Genomic DNA, 19,348 nt, shown 5'->3' with positions numbered 1-19,348 from the left:
ATATTAAGGAAAGTGTTTAAGAAACTATGGGAAGCAGGACTAACAATCAACTTACAAAAAACTGAGTTTGGAAAGGCAACTGTACAGTATCTAGGATTTGAAGTTGGAAAAGGCCTTCTCGCTCCTATTGATGCTAATGTAGAAGGTATCCGTAAGGCTACCCCTCCTGCTACGAGGAAACAGCTACAAAGATTTTTGGGCATGGCTGGATTTTATCGCCGATTCTGTCCAAATTTCTCAGCCGTAGTAGCTCCTTTAACTGACTTAACCAGTCCTAAAAGAAAGTTTGTTTGGACTCCAGAATGTCAAGAATCATTTGAGAAGGTTAAAGCCATATTAACTTCAAGACCAGTGCTTCAAGCTCCAGACTTCAATAAAAAGTTTGTGATACAAGTTGATGCATCTGACTGTGGAATTGGAGCTGTTCCACTTCAAGAAGATGACAACAGAATCTTCCATCCAGTATGTTTCATGTCTTCAAAGTTGAAAAAGCATCAGAAAATTTACTCAACAATCGAAAAAGAAACATTAGCATTAATCACAGCATTGAAAAAGTTTGAAGTGTATGTGAACCGACCTAGGAATAAAGAAATTTTAGTGTTGTCGGATCACAACCCAATCTCATTCATCAATAAGATGAAAAATAATAATATGAGACTGACCAGGTGGTCTTTATGCCTGCAACCATATAATGTAAGAGTTAAACACATTTCAGGAAAAGATAATGTCATAGCAGATTATTTATCCCGTTGTGAATCGTTGGATTCAAACCCGGGATAAGTAATCTTCTGGGGGGAGGAATTTCATGATGTTGCCTTGTAATGCATATATCCTCCTATAATTTTGAAATATTTACTTTTTTTCATGTGTTATGTGTAATGATAATGGTTGTTGAAGTGTCATATTTAGTTTGGCATCAGATCTCAAAAGAACTAATGATTAAATTACTTGATAGCGTAATTTAGAATTGATAATACAATTTTAATAGTAACGTAGTTTAGAATGAATAATATCTTTCTTGATAAAAGCGTAGTATATGAACACATGTGTGTCCAGGAAAGACTTGTTTCATTTCAATTGTCATCAGTTGAGATAAGAGAGAACGCTTTGTTTTGGGTTGGTGATGACAGGTTGGAATAACGAATGCCAATTTGTCCCATACGAGCTCAAGACGAGTGATTTCATGTTGTTACATGCGTTGTTCGAGTCAAGTACGCCACTTTGAGAGAAAAAATACGTGTCCTGATCAATTACGCCATGTTTTGTAAGATTGCATTCAAAACGTTTTGCTGGGATGACGTCACTTTCCTTCTAGAAGTTTCTCCATGGTATTTCGCACCCAAAATGCTTTAATGACATCACCTCCCTGCTTCTAGAACTTTTGTATCTCATACCCAAAATGCTTTAATAACATCATGTAATTGTTTTACATATTACTGGAATTCTAAAATCTGTTTCATTCTGATTTCCAAGACCAGTTAGTTTGGTTCCCTCTCTCTCTCTCGTTCTTAAAAAGAGATTACTTTTAACGTAGTGTTTTGTGGTCACATGTTAGCATTAACTTTTGAGATCTGAATTTAGTAAAGTTATTTAGTTTGTATCGGCGCCTGGTAAAAAAGTGTGTTTTGTGGTAACGCAGCTGCAGCAAGTGATTTTACAGAGATTTTCACAAGTTTGTGTAAGGTAATGTGAATTTTACTTATTGATACCATGGTATGTTAAGTTAGGAAATTTTGACCGAGTGAAGTCATTATTGATAAATGTTATGTGTATTTTTGTGTGTTTTTCTATTTACAATCTCTTCATATTTTCACATTTTTTATGTTTGTGATGTAACATTTATTTACGTAGCACTTTAAATATTTCTTGGTAATTTAACATTACATACTTGATTTAATATTTCATTTATTAAGATTTTCTTTTCAAATCTTGAGTAATTCTTGATAGTTTAAATTTTGTTTAATTAATTTAAATTCCTGATAAAGTTTTTGTGAATTAGTTTTGTTTCATAATTTAATTCAAGAATTAATTGAGTGTTGTATTATTTTCAAGTAATAATAAATTTTTCAGTTTGTGAATTCTAATTATAAACTTTGAATTTAAAAATAAATTTTTGTATTTAACATTTTTAGAAAAACAGTGTTTCATTTATTAACCGCCAGTGAATAGGATTGATTGTGTGTGCATAAGACAAAGTGATAAACATGTTTTGTTCTTTTAGTTTTGGTAAAGTGAATTAAGACTGGGGAAACAGTTGGAGTTATTTGATGGAGTGATGCCCTTTTACTCTAGAATATTTCTAGTTTAATTTTTGATACCTCACACATATTCTGATAAACTTAGTTTGATTTTTCAAGTAATAAATGAGTTTTTTCTTAAGGGATCACTGTTACCTTTAGAGTACTCAGTCGTAATAATTAATGTTATGAGAGTTCAGGTATCTGGCTGAAGTGAGGTATATTTTTGAATTTTGAGATTAGTTGTGTAATAACCAGGTACTTGATATGCATCGTGACATTATATATATATATATATATATATATATATATATATATATATATATATATATATATATATATATATATATATATATATATATATATATATATATATATATATATAAAAAGAGAGAGAGAGAAATTATGATTATGCAAATGAATTTATGTAAATGATAATTTGAGCTCGCAGAATTTTACTATAGGAATTTTATAGCCATCATTAATGAATAGCTTGCGCTCACCCACGTTACCCCATCCCACTACTGACCTCGCAAATTCCTCAGGGTTGACCATTTGACCCCAGATATCAGCGTCCCTCTTAAATCCTTTTAATTGGAGCCTAAGGAAATATGAGCGATAAACGTTTAGTAAGACCGAAAGTTTGCATATAACGCCAAAGAAAATTAACCCTTATGACCGAGTGGAAATCCTCTTGGACTGCCAGGTCACTGAAAATATCCCAAAACAAATCGATGAGTTGCCTGATGTGACATTTAATTGTCGTTTTTATATAAAATCAAAGAATTTTCTGTGTCCCTGGGAATTTGTTTCACTGCCTGAAAGCAGTCTTGCATAACTAAATATTTATGTTTCTGTGTTGGCAATAAACTTCGAAAAAAAGAAAGACTATAAGGTTACCGTCACTGTCCTTGTCTCAACCGAAGGTGGTGTTATGTCCCAGTGTCCAGGCATATCAAGTGACCTTCGACCCCTCAGGGCAGTGACGTCAGGTTGTTGTACCAACTGATCTGAAGAAGACCAGTAACCGTCGAGTGGGCATTGAACAGGGGTGATCGTTTGCGAGAACGTTCTTTCTTCCTAAATGTGTTATGCTATATAAAAAAAAAAACCTTGATATATTTCCGTTTCTCGAAGGGGCTCGAGGATTATGGATACCTTTTTCCGATCTTGATCTTTTATAATCCTCTGTCGTACTAACTGGTTTGCTTTTTCTTGTAAATAGCAGAGTTTAGAGTTCACATTTCTTTAAGTACTCATCAGACATGAGCAAAAATTAAATCGAATTTAAATAATACCTAATTCCAGTTAACTCTTTCTGTCTCATAAGGAATAACAATACTAAGTCATGTAATTCATAATTTTGGACTGTGTTTCTTCACATATATAATCTACAACTTTTTCTTTATTTGTAATGGTCGCTGGTCTCCTTTAATTAGTGAAGGTTTTTTGGGTGGAATTTTTTCTTATATTTTACATATTACCAAGGTTTTTCATGACAGTAAAGTACGGACGTCCTTTATGAAAAATTTGACCCAGGGTTACAGACCCAAAACTATAGTTGTTTTTTTTCCTCCTCACCGTCCCCTTCCGGTACCACGTGAGGAAGGATGTCACATTGTCATAATTAATATTTCCATGTGTTATTTTTAGCAATATTTTATTTACAACATTGATTTCAATTATGTTAATCATGTTTCTCATATAAAGTGTTTGAAAGTCACAAGGAATTCTCTAAATACCGGTTCGCATAATGAGGAAAGCACTTTTGGCATCGCTGCTTCACCCTCCTTACGCCCTCTTTCGACTTGGTAGCATTATCCTCTGGTATATAATTACCATTGGAATTCATCCATTTATTTGTGTAAATATGCACGAGTACAGGATTTTAAAATTTAAATGCTTTCTCTTTTTCCAGCGTCAGTAATTTGTATTGACTAGTCTGACTTGGATCATTGGTTTGAATATATATGTTCAGTTTGGATATGTTAATTATTACGAAACGTTTCCTTTCATATTACTCCAGTTCTCCAGTCAAGCATAATGATAATTTTAAGTTACTATTATCAGTGAAGTCATCAGAACCTACTTTATACCTCCACCTCATTTCTAAGTCTGAAACACTTTCTGAGTGAGGATTCACTGAATATAGTCAGAAACTTCGAACTCAGACAAGCGTAGCGTTTAGAAATCCCTAGCGAGTCCTTACAGCCCCCCGGGGTGTGGGTCGGTCATTGTTTATTTCCCCTTAAATCTCCTTCAGGCGTAGGAAACGAACATGAAAGTCGTCGTCTGGTGACCAATCCTAATTTACCCTTGGATTTACCCATGTTTGTCTCAGCATACTCAAGACCAAGAGTCGTATTCTCTCTCTCTCTCTCTCTCTCTCTCTCTCTCTCTCTCTCTCTCTCTCTCTCTCTCTCATTTAGATGTGATTATGAATGCAAACGTTTACAGTGTATTTTTGGATTTAATTTGCTGAACTTGTATTATTTCTCTTCGATTTTGGAATGTACATGGTTTTTTTATTTCAGTTAGAAGAGTAAAATTCTGGTGGGATTAGAAATGTATCATATATATTGCATTATATAAAACGTTATTGATGATATGCATTCCAGAAAAGTCTGTTAAATAGTATCTGAAGTTTGCATCCCGTATTCTCCTTTACAAAATTGACCGTGACAAAAGTATTTGCGGCAGTCAGTGTTAGAAATATTTACCAAAAGCACCAAGAGAATTACTATAATTCCATAGGAGGATCAGTGGGATCGTTCGAAATTACTTATGAGATCGCCCAGAGGAGCCTTGGGCTGCAAAAAATCTGTTCTCCCTGTGGAAATTCACCAGCGTATTGCTTTCTCTCCCAAGTCTTAGAATATTAGTTTTCCCGGGGGCTTATTTCTGTCAGTACAGTCGCAGCTGGATGGCCCGAGGCTGTGAAGATTAAGAGTTTAATGACTCGCTTTTCCAGGTGGCTTGTGCACCGGAGAAGAAAACACAATGACTCGTTTACTCTCGTTGCTCCGTCATATTACTTTTGCGGACCTCTTTTCTCAGCATCTGTTTTCTCCTTTCTTCGAGTATTGGGTTGTTGCCATTTATGAGGAAGAGTTTATTCATTTTAAACTTATAAATATGTGGTCCAGTTAATTCTTTGCTGTCAGGTTTGGTAGACCACATGGTGAAGGAGTCTGTATAAGTTCGAAAAAATGGTTGAACTTAATCCTACGAATGAATTGAGTAGAGTCCAGTTTAATTTCTACATGACTACTCTAGCAAATTAAGAGAATTTAAAGGTACGGAAATTTATCCGCAAAAATATATATTGCGGCCTATATAAGGGCGATAAACGCGGGAAAAGCAGTCGTCTCAAAATCCATTGTGCTGTTTAAGATTAATTTCTTTGCAACTTTTATCACTGTTTCTTATGGTGTACTGTCATAAAGCAAGAGTAGTAAAACTTGCCTCTTATGAAAATAACAACGATGGTAACGTGAGCACAAAGAAAACTCAAGCTAGAAATGTTGTTTTTCTTACCATAAAATAAAGGGTAATTGTTTATCAGGAAATGACTCAGCTATTGAGGTATTTCAGAGGTTACGGAGTAAAGTACGACAGCACTGGGAAAGCCGCTCCGCTTTTAACGTTTAGTCTTTTTATTTTTATTGTTACTGAAAATATAATAGCCATTTTGTATGATGGATTAGAAAAATGCTATTCAGTAACTTAAATTGACGTCATTTGCACTAATGGTTGTGAGCGACTATATTCCATTTACCTTATGCCTAAAATGAGTATTTAAGGTATTCCGAACATTACTACAAATTACAATGACAGGAAAGTGGTATCGTTAATTTCGTCCCAGTTCGCTTTGTTGACGGCTAAATACAGAGAGAGCATGAATGGTAAATTGTACTGTATTTTCGTGCTTAACCCATACAAATGGGAAAAAAGCACGTTAAAAAAAGATCTACTTGAATATATTTGAAAGAGCATTTGATTTATTGTTTCGCTTCCTGTGTATTTTCCCCTTGAAAGGATATTTTTTATGTGAGTGTAGGTCAAAACCCCTTTACGATAATACTTAGGACAGCCCTTTGAACAAAACAGTCTTTGGGCAGCTTTTTAGTATGCGAAATTCTTAAGCAATAATTTAAATTTCCTGTATATTATTTGTAGTTTATGGACACTTTTATGAGATGTAAATTATTCCATTCATTATGATACGACTGCAGTTAGAATGCTCTGTAAGACTTGTGCTGTAACATGCATTAAAACTCTGTTATTAGAAATTTATAGCTTAAAGTAATCAGACTTTTTTAACATGTACTAACTGACGATACCCGATTTATATACTAACAACATTAGTTTTATGTATGACGACATTATTCAGATGTAAAAAAAAAAAAAGATTATTCAAGTCTCTTAAGAAAGGTTGAACAAAGAGAACAAAGAGAGAAGGAAACAACAAACAGATAATGGTGAAATAAGAAGCAAACAAGTATGTACAAACGAAACAGCAATGCAAGTTAAAAAAAAAAAAAAAGTTTTACTGTCCAATGGAATACGGAAATTCAAAGTAGGATTACACTGGTTTCTTTGTCATTTCAACCATCAGATGACAAAGCAATGCAAATGTTAGTTTGTGACTTCGAGTTGGAGCAAAATAAGGAACTGCTCCACTTCTTGTGTTGATCAGAATACGCACGAATATTTCATTTTTGTATAAAAGAAAACAAATTGTTTCTTTCTACCAGCCTTCCGCTTGAGATTTTTCTTAAAACACGAAGCTTTTCTTTTGTCATGCTTTAAATTAATTAAGGGTCTTCCCCTTCCTTTTCGCTTGAACTTCGCCCCTTTCCCGGAGGGTGGGGGGGGGGACATGTAAGGCCCGAGGAGGGCCTTTTGCGTAAACCAATACCTCTTCTGTATTTTAGTGTTTTATGCAGGATAATTTTATTTACTTATTTGAAGTTTATATTGAAATTCAGTAGATATTGATATGAGGAAAACGCATTTGACTGGCTTTGCATAGTAAAATAAAGTGAGAAAATATGTAGGTGATAACTTTGAAGTTTCTATTCATAATACAACTAATGTTGAAGCACATATTACGTACATGCAGAATTCAAATTTGAAATGAACATCGTCGTCACATGAGGTTTACTGTATTTTCCTGGCATTATTTATGAAGAAATTGTGACTCAATATTCTCTTCTTTGCGACCTTACCATGAATTTTTCATAATGTGAAGCGAATATTTCATTATTGTGGCACCAGAATTTGAGAGGAGGCATAATTGATAACTTTATTCCTGAATTGTTGCGTATCTGGACAAGACATGGATCAATAATGTCCAGTACCGTTATGGTCGTTTAGTTCTGAAATGGAAATCTAATTAACTCTATAGTATTTACAGACTTTAATTTAATTTACAAAATAGAAATAAATCATTCCGTAGCCTCTTCAGGAAACGTTCCCATCGGCATGAAACTATTCCTAAGGGCAAGAAGCGTCCTTAAATCTATAGGACCTCCAGCGTCTTGACGTTTGAAGTCTGACCGAAATCCCCATGACCCCTCTCTCTCTCTCTCTCTCTCTCTCTCTCTCTCTCTCTCTCTCTCTCTCTCTCTCTCTCTCTCTCATCTTGCCTTATCTCAGCGTGGGACCAGCTTCAGTATGCTGACGAATCTGCCGACTTCGCTCTTTCAGCATTTGACCATGCGACCGGAAACCTTGAGTCGCTTTAGAAGTGGAGGAAGAACCTAAGCGCTGTGAATATTATAAATGTCTTGAGATTTTTAGAGCTCCTGAGATATTTAATAGCCTGTGGTAGAATTAGGAGTAAGAGAATGGAAAAGGACATATTTTTTAAAGTTCTTCTTCTCCAACGCTGGTGAATGCGGCAGACTGGTGATAAGCTTTTATTTTTTCTCATTTCAGTGTTAGTACCCGTGCACTAATTCGCTTTTGTCTGTTCATGCGTTTTACTAATTTAACATTTCCTAAATATGGAGGCTTTCTCAAATTACATGTCAGTTATTTAGCCCAAACGTTACTGTACATAGTTACAAGGTTAAATGGAGCGTTGTACTATTGCCAGTTTTATTCTTATCACTACAGATTTTTTTTATTAATTTTCTCTAAAACCTTTTTTTTATCCTATAAGTGCTAAAGCCCTCTTTCAATAGGAAAACGATAATAACAAGCCATTTGAGTAGGTTATGAAGCGCCTGATGATGTGGAAGTTTTCTGTGCACGGGGTTCACCCGTGACTCGGCAATTAGATGGTGAAGAGGCGATATGTTGTTTGGTCTTCTGTGAAACGACGCCCTTTCATGAGGAAAACAGTTTATTGCTGGAAAATTTAAATAATAGTGACAGACAGTAATGAACTTGATATATTATTATGATGATTAAAACTGTTGCTATAGTAGTATGACATTCTTGAAATGCGTCAACATTTAGAACTGAAACCTTTGCTTAGTTCAAACTCTGTTTTCCTTGCTTTATGCTTGGTGGCATGAGAAACGTTATGAAGAGAGAGATTTCGTTATCATCCTCTAACACTGTCTTACTAGTCAGGAGACCAAATACCTCTTTAACCTCCCCCCCTCCCCCCCAACCACATTCCCCCGGCTTCCTCACAACGTCCCCTTGCTTGTTAATCGTTTGAGTTGGTAGGGAGGGGATTGGTAGGGAGAGAGAGAGAGAGAGAGAGAGAGAGAGAGAGAGAGAGAGAGAGAGAGAGAGACTGACTGACTTCGGGATGTATAGAAGTGTACCTCCTGCCTCGTCTAATCCTTCCACCACCCACGTGTGGGGCCTTGCAAATGCCCACACCTGTTGGGCACTATAATCAAAGTGCCAAACTGGGCTATGTTCTCCTTTTACAAGACCCATCTATCACCTTATTTTTTTCTATATTGTGACGTTCTTGTTTTACTGAAACTTCTTGTGTCATTGTGCTCAAGGTCTGGGTTGTGAAGGATGGAAGGTACATGCGGACTTTGGGGAAAAACTTGATGTCACTAATTGTATGTTTATTTGTACATTAATTATAGATAGGATTTGATGATGAATGTTGGCTTGGGTTTGATGTGTTATTGGAAATTAAGTTTCAAGCACACACGTATACATACACACACACACACACACATATATATGTATAACTGAATCACGAAAATATGGAACGTGATGAATATATAAATAAAGATAAAATCCACGAAGGAAACGGAAACACTGGAGTGCTGCGAGGCCTTTCGACACTAGTCCTTTACTTAGCAAGTCTGCTAAGTAAAGGACTAGTGTCGAAAGGCCTCGCAGCACTCCAGTGTTTCCATTTCTTCGTGGATTTTATCTTTATACACACACACACACACACACACACACACACATATATATATATATATATATATATATATATATATATATATATATATATATATATATATATACTGTATATACATGAACTAGTTTACAAATACTGATCATGTCACCAAGGAACCGTATCGGACGAAAGTGGTGAAAATAGCAACCTTGTCTGATTTATTACGTTAAAGGCGGCATGTATCCATTACGCAGTATTGATCCCGACTATTCAAGAAATTCAGTAGCGCCAATTCTCAGCAAATATTAATGTAGCTTTTTTTTGCATCGATGTTTATAACTCTCTCTCTCTCTCTCTCTCTCTCTCTCTCTCTCTCTCTCTCTCTCTCTCTCTCTCTCTCTCTCTCTCTCTCTCTCCCCATCATTATATGTCCTTCGAAGCCATCGTGTCGATTTAGAACAAGCGGAGGTCACGCAATGCGTAGTATGACGAAACGGTAAAATATCGTGACTAAGGGCGTCTCCGTGCGTAAACGCCGCGTCTGCATGAATGACTTCTGCTGAAAGCGGAGCGCATACCTCATAAATATAATCGACGCTCATACGACTGTTGCTGGCGACGACGGTCGCAATCAATGGAAATGTGGTACTTCCATTGATGTGCGTCTACTAGAAAATGCGATGAGGGGTGGGATTTTCTAGTGACTACTTTTATCATATTCCTAAATGGGTTTTTTCTCTTAAATTTGGTGTTCACAATAATAATAATAATAGTAATAATAATAATAATAATAATAATAATAATAATAATTATTATTATTATTATTATTATTATTATTATTATTATTATTATTCTGGTTTCATTTAATTATTTATAGTTCCTTCTATAAAACACACACACACACACACACACACACACACATATATATATATATATATATATATATATATATATATATATATATATATATATATATATATATATATATCTGTGATTATGCATTTCATTGTGATAATACAAAATGACATATAATCATTAGTCACCAATGAGGAAAGGGCTCTTTACAAACCAGCGTAAGCACGAACTTCATGGTCGGTTTTAGTGCTTTGTTTTTTCGATTTTCCGAAACTTTGAACAAAATTCTTTGACAATATAGTCACCGTAACACAACATTTTATAAAACTGTAAGAAGCTGCTTCCCCCTGTTTCGTCCCCGGGACATGGATGATAATAATTCTATCCGGTGATCTAACAGGCTGTGTATACATTTGGATTTCATTGTTACCAGCAAACTTTGCAATTCTGAATCTGTGTTCCTCTCGTCAAACTTCAGAAACTTGTCACAGATTCTTCTTCTTCTTCTTCTTCTTCTTCTTCTTCTTCTTCTTCTTCTTCTTCTTCTTCTTCTTCATCGTATAGTGTGTGACTTCGTCTATTAACATCGCGGTTAAGAACTCCATTGCGTCCCACACCACTTTCTCGTCTTGGTTGTACACGTAACGATTCACGGCCTAATTGATGTTAAAGAAAGTCATAAACTCAAGGGTCAAACGTCAGGATCAGTCATTCATGTCAGTCTCTTCCAAATTTGGGACCCTCTGCCTTCTTCCGTATTTCCCTAAACATATAGTACTGTACAAGCGGCAGGTTATCATCCTGTAATATTTTCCATGCTGGACTGGCCGTATGTAGGGCAGCCGAGCAATTCTCTGTCTCTGCATCATTTTATAACTAATATGTTTAGAAACCTTGTGAAAGTACCATAGGCAAACTATTTTGTACGAAGACTTCAATGTGATATGAGTTGTTTATATTGCTTATCAAATACTAACAGTTCTGGCTTTTATTGGGTTCTGTATCACATGATTATTTTTGCTTGTCACGTTTTTGTGGACAAACTTCATCACGTCCAGAACATCGATAAACAAGAAGGATATACCCCTCTGTTATGTAGGTTTTTTTTTTTTTGTTCAATAAACAAGAAGGATATACCCCTCTGTTATGCAGCTTTTTTTTTTGTTCAATAAATGATAGGACATACAAAGAAGTAGTTATCTTTTTTAATGCAGTGTTATGTTATAATATAGCCTTTATTGTAATTTAGCAAGTTGAATTAACATTCCATCATGCTTGATATTATCCCACATTCTGGTACTGAGCTGGTGTACCATCACTACATATATATATATATATATATATATATATATATATATATATATATATATATATATATATATATATATATACATATACATATATATGTGTATATATATGTCCTGTATAAAAGCCAATAAAAATGAAAGCATGATCTCGCCCATGCAGTCTGTCTTTTTAGAATAGTACACATATTTTCATTATATTCTGCAATGTATGTTATGCATTGTATGATGCTAGTAGTTGCTATCACAAAATCCCAATGAAAATTCATCTGTAACTAAAAATAAAACATTTTACAGTGGTTACTGTTGCCCTAGTTAAGCATGTTTGTGTCCTTGTCTGTGCGTGTGTTTATTGTTAGATTGCGATCATTCTCTCCTCATGGACAGAATAATAATCTTTCCGTTATGTCGTCGGGCTAATAGAGGAGAGAGGAAAATAGAATTGGTCAGGGTGAATATCAGAAATAGTTTGATGAGCCGGAAATGCTTATAGAGACGAATATAAATTAGGGTAATTTCATCCATGTCAGAAAAAATACACTGCATATTTTCTGCCGGAGAACACGGCTGAGTTTTATAAAGATTTTATAGAGAAAGAGAAGAAGGTTTATTTAAACACACACATTCTATATATATATATATATATATATATATATATATATATATATATATATATATATATATATATATATATATATATATATATAATAACCATGGTTCCCTCTCAACTTCTCGAATTCTTCACACTTTCTTTTGGATATGCTTGTCATTACAAAGCCTAAGATTTAAATGCAAGATTTTGAAGAAATTGTGACTGCGTAGCAGAATTCGAACTCGCATCTGGATTATCAGAAAGAGGTCACGTTTCAATTTGAGAGGGCATTGTGGTTATGTTGATTACACACGTATCTGGTAATAAGTGACCAGCAGCAGAGTGAGTATATATACGTATGTATGTATATATATATATATATATATATATATATATATATATATATATATATATATATATATATATATATATATATATATTGTGTGTGTGTATGTATGTATGTATGAAGATTGAAGCGACTAATGAAGCTGTCTCTAGATGTATCGAAATTCCACTTTAGTTTTTTATCTTTATGAGACAGATTTGCGTGTGAGCAATCTTTATATAGTCTAATCATCGGTCAGTGATTGGGGCCAGTCATCTCTCCCGAAACAGATCCATCACCCTCATCGCCTTGAGACTATCGACGCACGGGGCCCTTGTTGACCGCTTGGATTAAAAGGTCCCATTGTTATCCTTTCTTGACGTCCTTCAATTTTATGTTCGTGAACCACGCACCCCTCCGCGGTACTACCGCAGCTCCATTGTCCGAAGGTCCTAGAAGCCGTGGTAGTCCATGTTTATTTATTTATACACTTTTTATGCATTAGAGGGGATGTTATATCAAGGTTAGTCCTTTTTTTTTGTTCAGAATGTAGGTCATTCACGGGCGAAGTGAATCATCATTAGTGATCATTTTTCTCATGAATAATGAGGCATTGTCTGGAAAGTGCATACTTTTTTATTCACACTGTTTATTTTGAAAGTACGCCACCAAAATGCGCTTATTTTTAGCGGCCTCATTACCTGAAAGATATTTAAGTTTTTTCTTCCTAGTACTTTACGTCACTTCATACTGTTCTGTAGGATGTGACATACTGAACTTTAGTTTACAGTTTCTGTTCGTTGAACCTGTTCAGTCACGCCATTCACTTTTCATCAATGAATTCCTTTCTGCTCTCTTCTGTTTAACCAAAATTCCTTAAAGTGCCTCCACTTAAAATTCAGGTTGGTCTTTATCTGGGAAGGGAAGTCCATGAACGCTACACATTTTGAGTTTGGTTTAGGCTACATTTTCTATCTCGCTTTAAAAAGATTGTTAGTTTCCGACACTGAAATGTTGATGTTGCGAATGCATTGACCCTATGTTTGCATGGACCGAAAAGAAGTTGGGAAAGCAAGGTTTCTCTTAGTACTTTTATGGATAATTTTATAATTTTCATGGAGTCAGTGTCAGTTGTTATTTGTGATGTCGAGAAGTCTGTGATAAACGCTGTCCATTCTTTTATTTATGCTGTAATAAATATGTTTACAAAGCGAAAATTGACTGCAGGAATACAGTGCTACTTATGGAGGTGAATAAATATGTTTACAAAGCGAAAATTGACTGCAGGAATACAGTGCTACTTATGGAGGTGAATAAATATGTTTACAAAGCGAAAATTGACTGTAGGAATACAGTGCTACTTATGGAGTTGATGGTATCACCTCGGAATGCTTTGATGCATGTTCTCGAGCCAAAAACATCGAAAATGCTTTATGCCTTGTCCAACTAGACGCTTATTAGCTGGCTTTCGCTACGGTAAAAATAGTTTTTCGCTACACATATAATAAACACAGCATTACGTTAATTATTAACAATGTATTTATGCCTGTGGGAATAATTACCCAATAAGATGACTTCTTGATGATAATGACCTGGCAATTAGAGTTTTCATGAAAGTTTTGCAAAATGACCAAATTTCGGGACCTAATCCAACAGACTTGTGAAATGCCGCGAATCTCGACTTTCCAAAAGAGTATCGTAAAGGTCCATTATCATGTTTTCATGTAAGCCTGATATGCCAAGCACAGACGGGTTGAAAAAGCATGACCCCTTGGCTGCTGAGACCATAAAACACTGGGAACCTTTGTGTAATTATTTGTGTTCGTGCGAGAGAGGTGGATTGCTGAAGATATTCTCTGAATCCCGAGCCAGCAATAGAAGCGTTAGACACGAGCATTCAGTGGAGCTTTATTTGTCACGCATCTTAAGAATCAGTAGAATTAGCTTTTCAGATGATTGCTGATTAATTAGGACGGTATTATTATTATTATTATTATTATTATTATTATTATTATTATTATTATTATTATTATTATTATTATTATACAACTATACACCCTTTCCCCTTTAAAGGGAAAGGGTGAATAATAATAATAATAATAATAATAATAATAATAATAATAAGGGAGCGTCTTTCAAGGATGTTCCCCTCGACGAAATTAAGCAGTGGCTTTCAAAAAAATTCTTTCATGTCTTTCCCCATTTTTATTTATGCATTATTTATATCCCGTTTTTTCTACCGTCTCCATTCGTTTATCACTTTTAAAGCGTCTATCAACTTGCCAGTTTGTCAACTGTTTCACACTTACGCAAGTGTTCTCAGGCATCCATTTCCTGAGATGTTAAGTTCCAGACCTCATTTGCCAATTCCCAAAACTCATTTCCGTGAGTTGAGGGCTCTGCGCCCATTCCCACTTTGTCCTTTAGTTGCTGGATGTACGAGCAAGCTAGTCTATAAGTGTAAAAGAAAGGAAAATTTAACCTACATCAAGTGAACTGAAACCAGGGACCGAAAAGCGCTAGTGAAGACGCCTTACCACAGACTTGATATCTGTATATAAATACTTACATTATATATATATATATATATATATATATATATATATATATATATATATATATATATATATATATATATATATATATATATATATATATATATATATATATATATATATATATATATATATATATATATATATATATATATATATATATATATAGGGTGTAACTTGAAGCGTTCTCAAGTACTGTACTTCACCGGTGTCTCTTAAACTTCACTATTTGATTGATAAAGTGGCTGCCTCTGCAGATCGATCAGCCCAGATTTCACTTGAAGAGGTTATAGTAAAATGTGTCTCTTCTCTATCTTATTCAGTAGTGCTCTACATTTATCAATTGCTGTTATTGTAAATCGTTTTCTTGACTTTCTGTGTTTTTGTATGTTGTATAAAAAGATAATTTTTCTTACTGTTTCATTACATGTATGCATACGATTGTGTATGTTTATGTAGTGAATTTTTCTTTATTCATTAGCTCTGTTTTCCTTAAGGGCATGGCTCCATGGGTGTTGACTTTCCGGTTTTCAGCAATTCTTTTGGCTTGAGGTTATTATGCTATGCCACAGTTTGCTCTGGCTTCTATCCACTACAGTCGGCTAACCATTAGGTACATAATTCATTGCGTAGGTCAACAGAGACAAAGTATTTTTCAGGAAAAATCCCTCCGTGGGATTGAACTCATGTCTCTGCAGGGTCTGAGCCATGGAGGTCTCAGACATACATTATATATATATATATATTATATATATATATATATATATATATATATATATATATATATATATATATATATATATATGTGTGTGTGTGTGTGTGTGTGTGTGTGTGTGTGTGTGTGTGTTAATAAAACAAAGGAAAGGTCAAAGGTCACTGGGTGTACGCACTAACAAGCAAACGAAAGAATGGTGTGCAAAGAAAATCATACCTTGCATTAAAGATTCAGTAAAAAAAAAAAAGACTGCGGGGTTTTTATGATGTCCGCAGTGGATGTTTGAGGAGAACGCTGTTGGGTCAAACAGAACTGCATAGACACGCGATTGCATCAGTAGGGAAAGGAAGATACTCTCTCTTTCTCTCTCTCTCTCTCGTTTGTCTTATGTAATGGTCTCAAACAATCTATAGTCTAATGGGTGTACTGTCAAAAAATTAAATTCCTTTCCAGTATTTTCTCTCCTGGTGTAAGTAAAATGAGACAGACTGTAGGAAGAAAAGGAGGGAGGTGTAGGCCCCAAGTAACGTTTCCAGACACGCCAACAATCTGCATTTCTTCGTGTCACAGCATTGCATGATGGAATGAGAAAAAATGAGTTGGGGAGACGGTTGATTACTGGCGAATCCCCCACCCCTTCTCTGTATTACGAAACTTCCGGCGTCTCCTAAGAATAGGTCATCTCATTTGCTGAGGTCAAAAGTCTGGTGGCGTTTCCTGCAGTCCGTTCCATGAGTAAATTTCCATTGATCATTTTCATGGTGCGCCCAGTTCAGATGTCGTTATATAGCCCAGGCCTGAAGAGAGAGAGAGAGAGAGAGAGAGAGAGAGAGAGAGAGAGAGTAAGGAAAAACAGGATGGCCCGACCACGAAGGAAACAATAAATCCGCCTCTTTTAAAAACGAAGGTTATGGGAATCAGAACCGAGAAATGTAAATAGTTAAAAGGTTACGAACAAAGTGAAACGGAAGGTTTGCGAAGGCGTATATCACGTGGACTTTGTGGCCGAGTGTGGATTTCAATGCTTTTCTCCTTTATTTTTTTAAGCCCATGTGTAACGTTAACCGTCTCATGTTTTCTTTGAGCTGAATCATATGTAACCTTAAATTTATTTCAAGCTGTAAGTTAGTCTCATTTTACGTATCGTTTTCTTTTTTCTTAAAATTTTCTTCATATTTGTCTCCTCCCAAAACATTCATACAAATACAAATTTACATCTCGTCTTTCCAAACCTTTACAAAACTTTTTATTTCTTTGACAAAGCTCCGAGTGAGTGTTGGTTCAGGTTCCCAGGTTTTTCGTATTTGTCTCTTTAATTAAGTTGTTTTCAGTCTGTTCCTGAAAAACCTATTTCTGAGTCGTGTGCACAGACACAGGAATCGGTGTTTATCCCACAGGTTCCATTTCCTCTTCCGTCCAGGTTCCAAGTGTCCCGAGGGCTGTTAGAACAAGAGAAGAAGAACTCAGATGTTGCGTGACGAAGGATATTGCTCTCGAAAAGAGCTGGAAAAAGGTAAAGTAATGGGAACAGGCCTTCAGCATATCCATGTGTTTTTCACTTTATCATGGTTAAATACCAAGAATCTATCTATGGCCTCACAATCAGTGGAACTATTAGTAGATTTGGATCCGTCAGCGAAAACTGCGCATCACCGTACATTTTTTTTTTTTATTTACCTTCCTCTTGAATGCAGTTAATCAAAAGCCCCGCCAATGTCAGGGATAGTTTCCTGGGTACCTTTTTACTCTTATTGAAAGAGAATTTTTTCATGAAGATAACTGCTGCACATTATTAGTCTTTTATGCTCCCCTCTGGAAATGTCCTGTTTAATCAAACACCAATTATGCAGTACCAATCTGTTACATCTTTTTTTCCAATCGCTGTACAGTGAATATGACAAATAGATACTCTATAAAAGGGTGTTTTGAGTGGCGCTGGCACGCAGCCATTGTTTAAGTGCTTTCATTGATTCAATTACAGAATAATTTCCAGACTCATTATTCTCATCGGGAGTTTAATTATTGCGAACGGAGATTTAAGCAATAGAGGGACATGATACAAAGAACCTCTTTCATCTCTTTTAGGTATTATTATTATTATTATTATTATTATTATTATTATTATTATTATTATTATTATTATTATAAGGTTGCATTTTGTGTTGTTGTGGACGCTTAACATTCCACTCAACTATGTTTTGTGTAACTGACTTCATGCGGTATAACTGTGCTGTCATATAATAACCACATTTAATGTGCTGAGGCCATATGGTAACCGTATAATCGACTTTTCCAAAGCGTGGAATTTTACATAACCTCTTTAACATGGTTTTCCATGGCGAGATTCTTACTTGAAGGAATAGTCAAGCTTACTTTAATTCCCGAATGCATATTAATTGGTTATTTATTATTGTAATAATGGAAGGGATAATGTTTATGTACAGAGATGGATGTGCACATTCATATCTCTCAAGAAAAGAAGCGATGTTGAAAGTTCGTTAGAAAGAGCTCAAAATTCAACTAAAGGGAAGCATTTCAAAGTGGCGAGGAGGCAAATTGTATAATACTTTCTTCTGGAGGGACTTCCGTTGCCACTAACTTAGCAAGTGAAACTAAAGAAAAATTTATTTGTGAGGATTATGATAACAGATTTAAGATAATGAATATCATTCGGTAACTACCAACTCGGGTATATTTGAGTGGTATGACAAAAACAATACGGGCAATAGATCGTCGAGCTATTGAACGTTGTATCCTGTAGCGCATTGCAACAGGGAGATTTATCATAAATCAGCATTATCTGTTTCCCCGATACAGCTTCTTGTCCCCTAATACTTCCCCTGAATTTTGAGGGGGATCAATATAAAGCTGTAAGGAATATTGCCGGTTCTGAACCTTGAGGGTAATACATTGTACATCTAACCCCGATAAAATTACTTCATTAGGTTGAAGTGTCATGGGCCAGGCAGTTCTCAGCTTATCACAAATAATCAACAGAATGTTTTTCCTCATTTCCCTGTTTGTGGAATCTTTGAATTCTCTCCAGATTGTGTACGGTCACTGGTATTTCTCACTATGAAAATGTGTGGTTCCTGAGTACGGTAATTTTCAAGAAATTCTGGAACAAATGATATGCAATAAAAAAAATGTGCATACAATAAAAAGTATAAGTTGTTTCGTTGTAGATTCAAGTAAGGTCAATCTTGTAAAATTGATAAGTTTGAGAACCTCTTGTTATCCTTATGTACTTGATCCTTTCAACGAGCATTTTTCAATTGATATTTTGAAAGGCATTATTGTTGTTTCATAAAATTTTATGAAAATTTTCGAGTATGAATAATATTTATTACGTTCATATTTAGAAAATTTTATTCTCTACACTTCAGTATTCTCTCATTTTAATAGTTGCTTTTTAAGAGTCCCTTCTAAAACTAA

At 35.1% G+C, this 19,348-nt stretch overlaps 1 long non-coding RNA gene across 1 annotated transcript in view; it reads left to right on the top strand.

The window, feature by feature from the left end:
* The window catches only part of LOC136852608 (uncharacterized), a 156,346-nt gene extending 138,606 nt beyond the window's left edge, over positions 1–17,740 (top strand). Inside the window, exon 3 of the long non-coding RNA XR_010857196.1 lies at positions 17,334–17,740. This is a non-coding gene — a long non-coding RNA (uncharacterized lncRNA). The remainder of the gene's footprint in view (positions 1–17,333) is intronic.
* Positions 17,741–19,348: the final 1,608 nt, after the last annotated feature.

Source organism: Macrobrachium rosenbergii, chromosome 25, assembly GCF_040412425.1.
Source record: "Macrobrachium rosenbergii isolate ZJJX-2024 chromosome 25, ASM4041242v1, whole genome shotgun sequence".
NCBI lineage: Eukaryota > Metazoa > Arthropoda > Malacostraca > Decapoda > Palaemonidae > Macrobrachium > Macrobrachium rosenbergii.
Note: the sequence above shows the minus strand (reverse complement) of the source record. Positions and strands in the feature narration are given on the sequence as shown.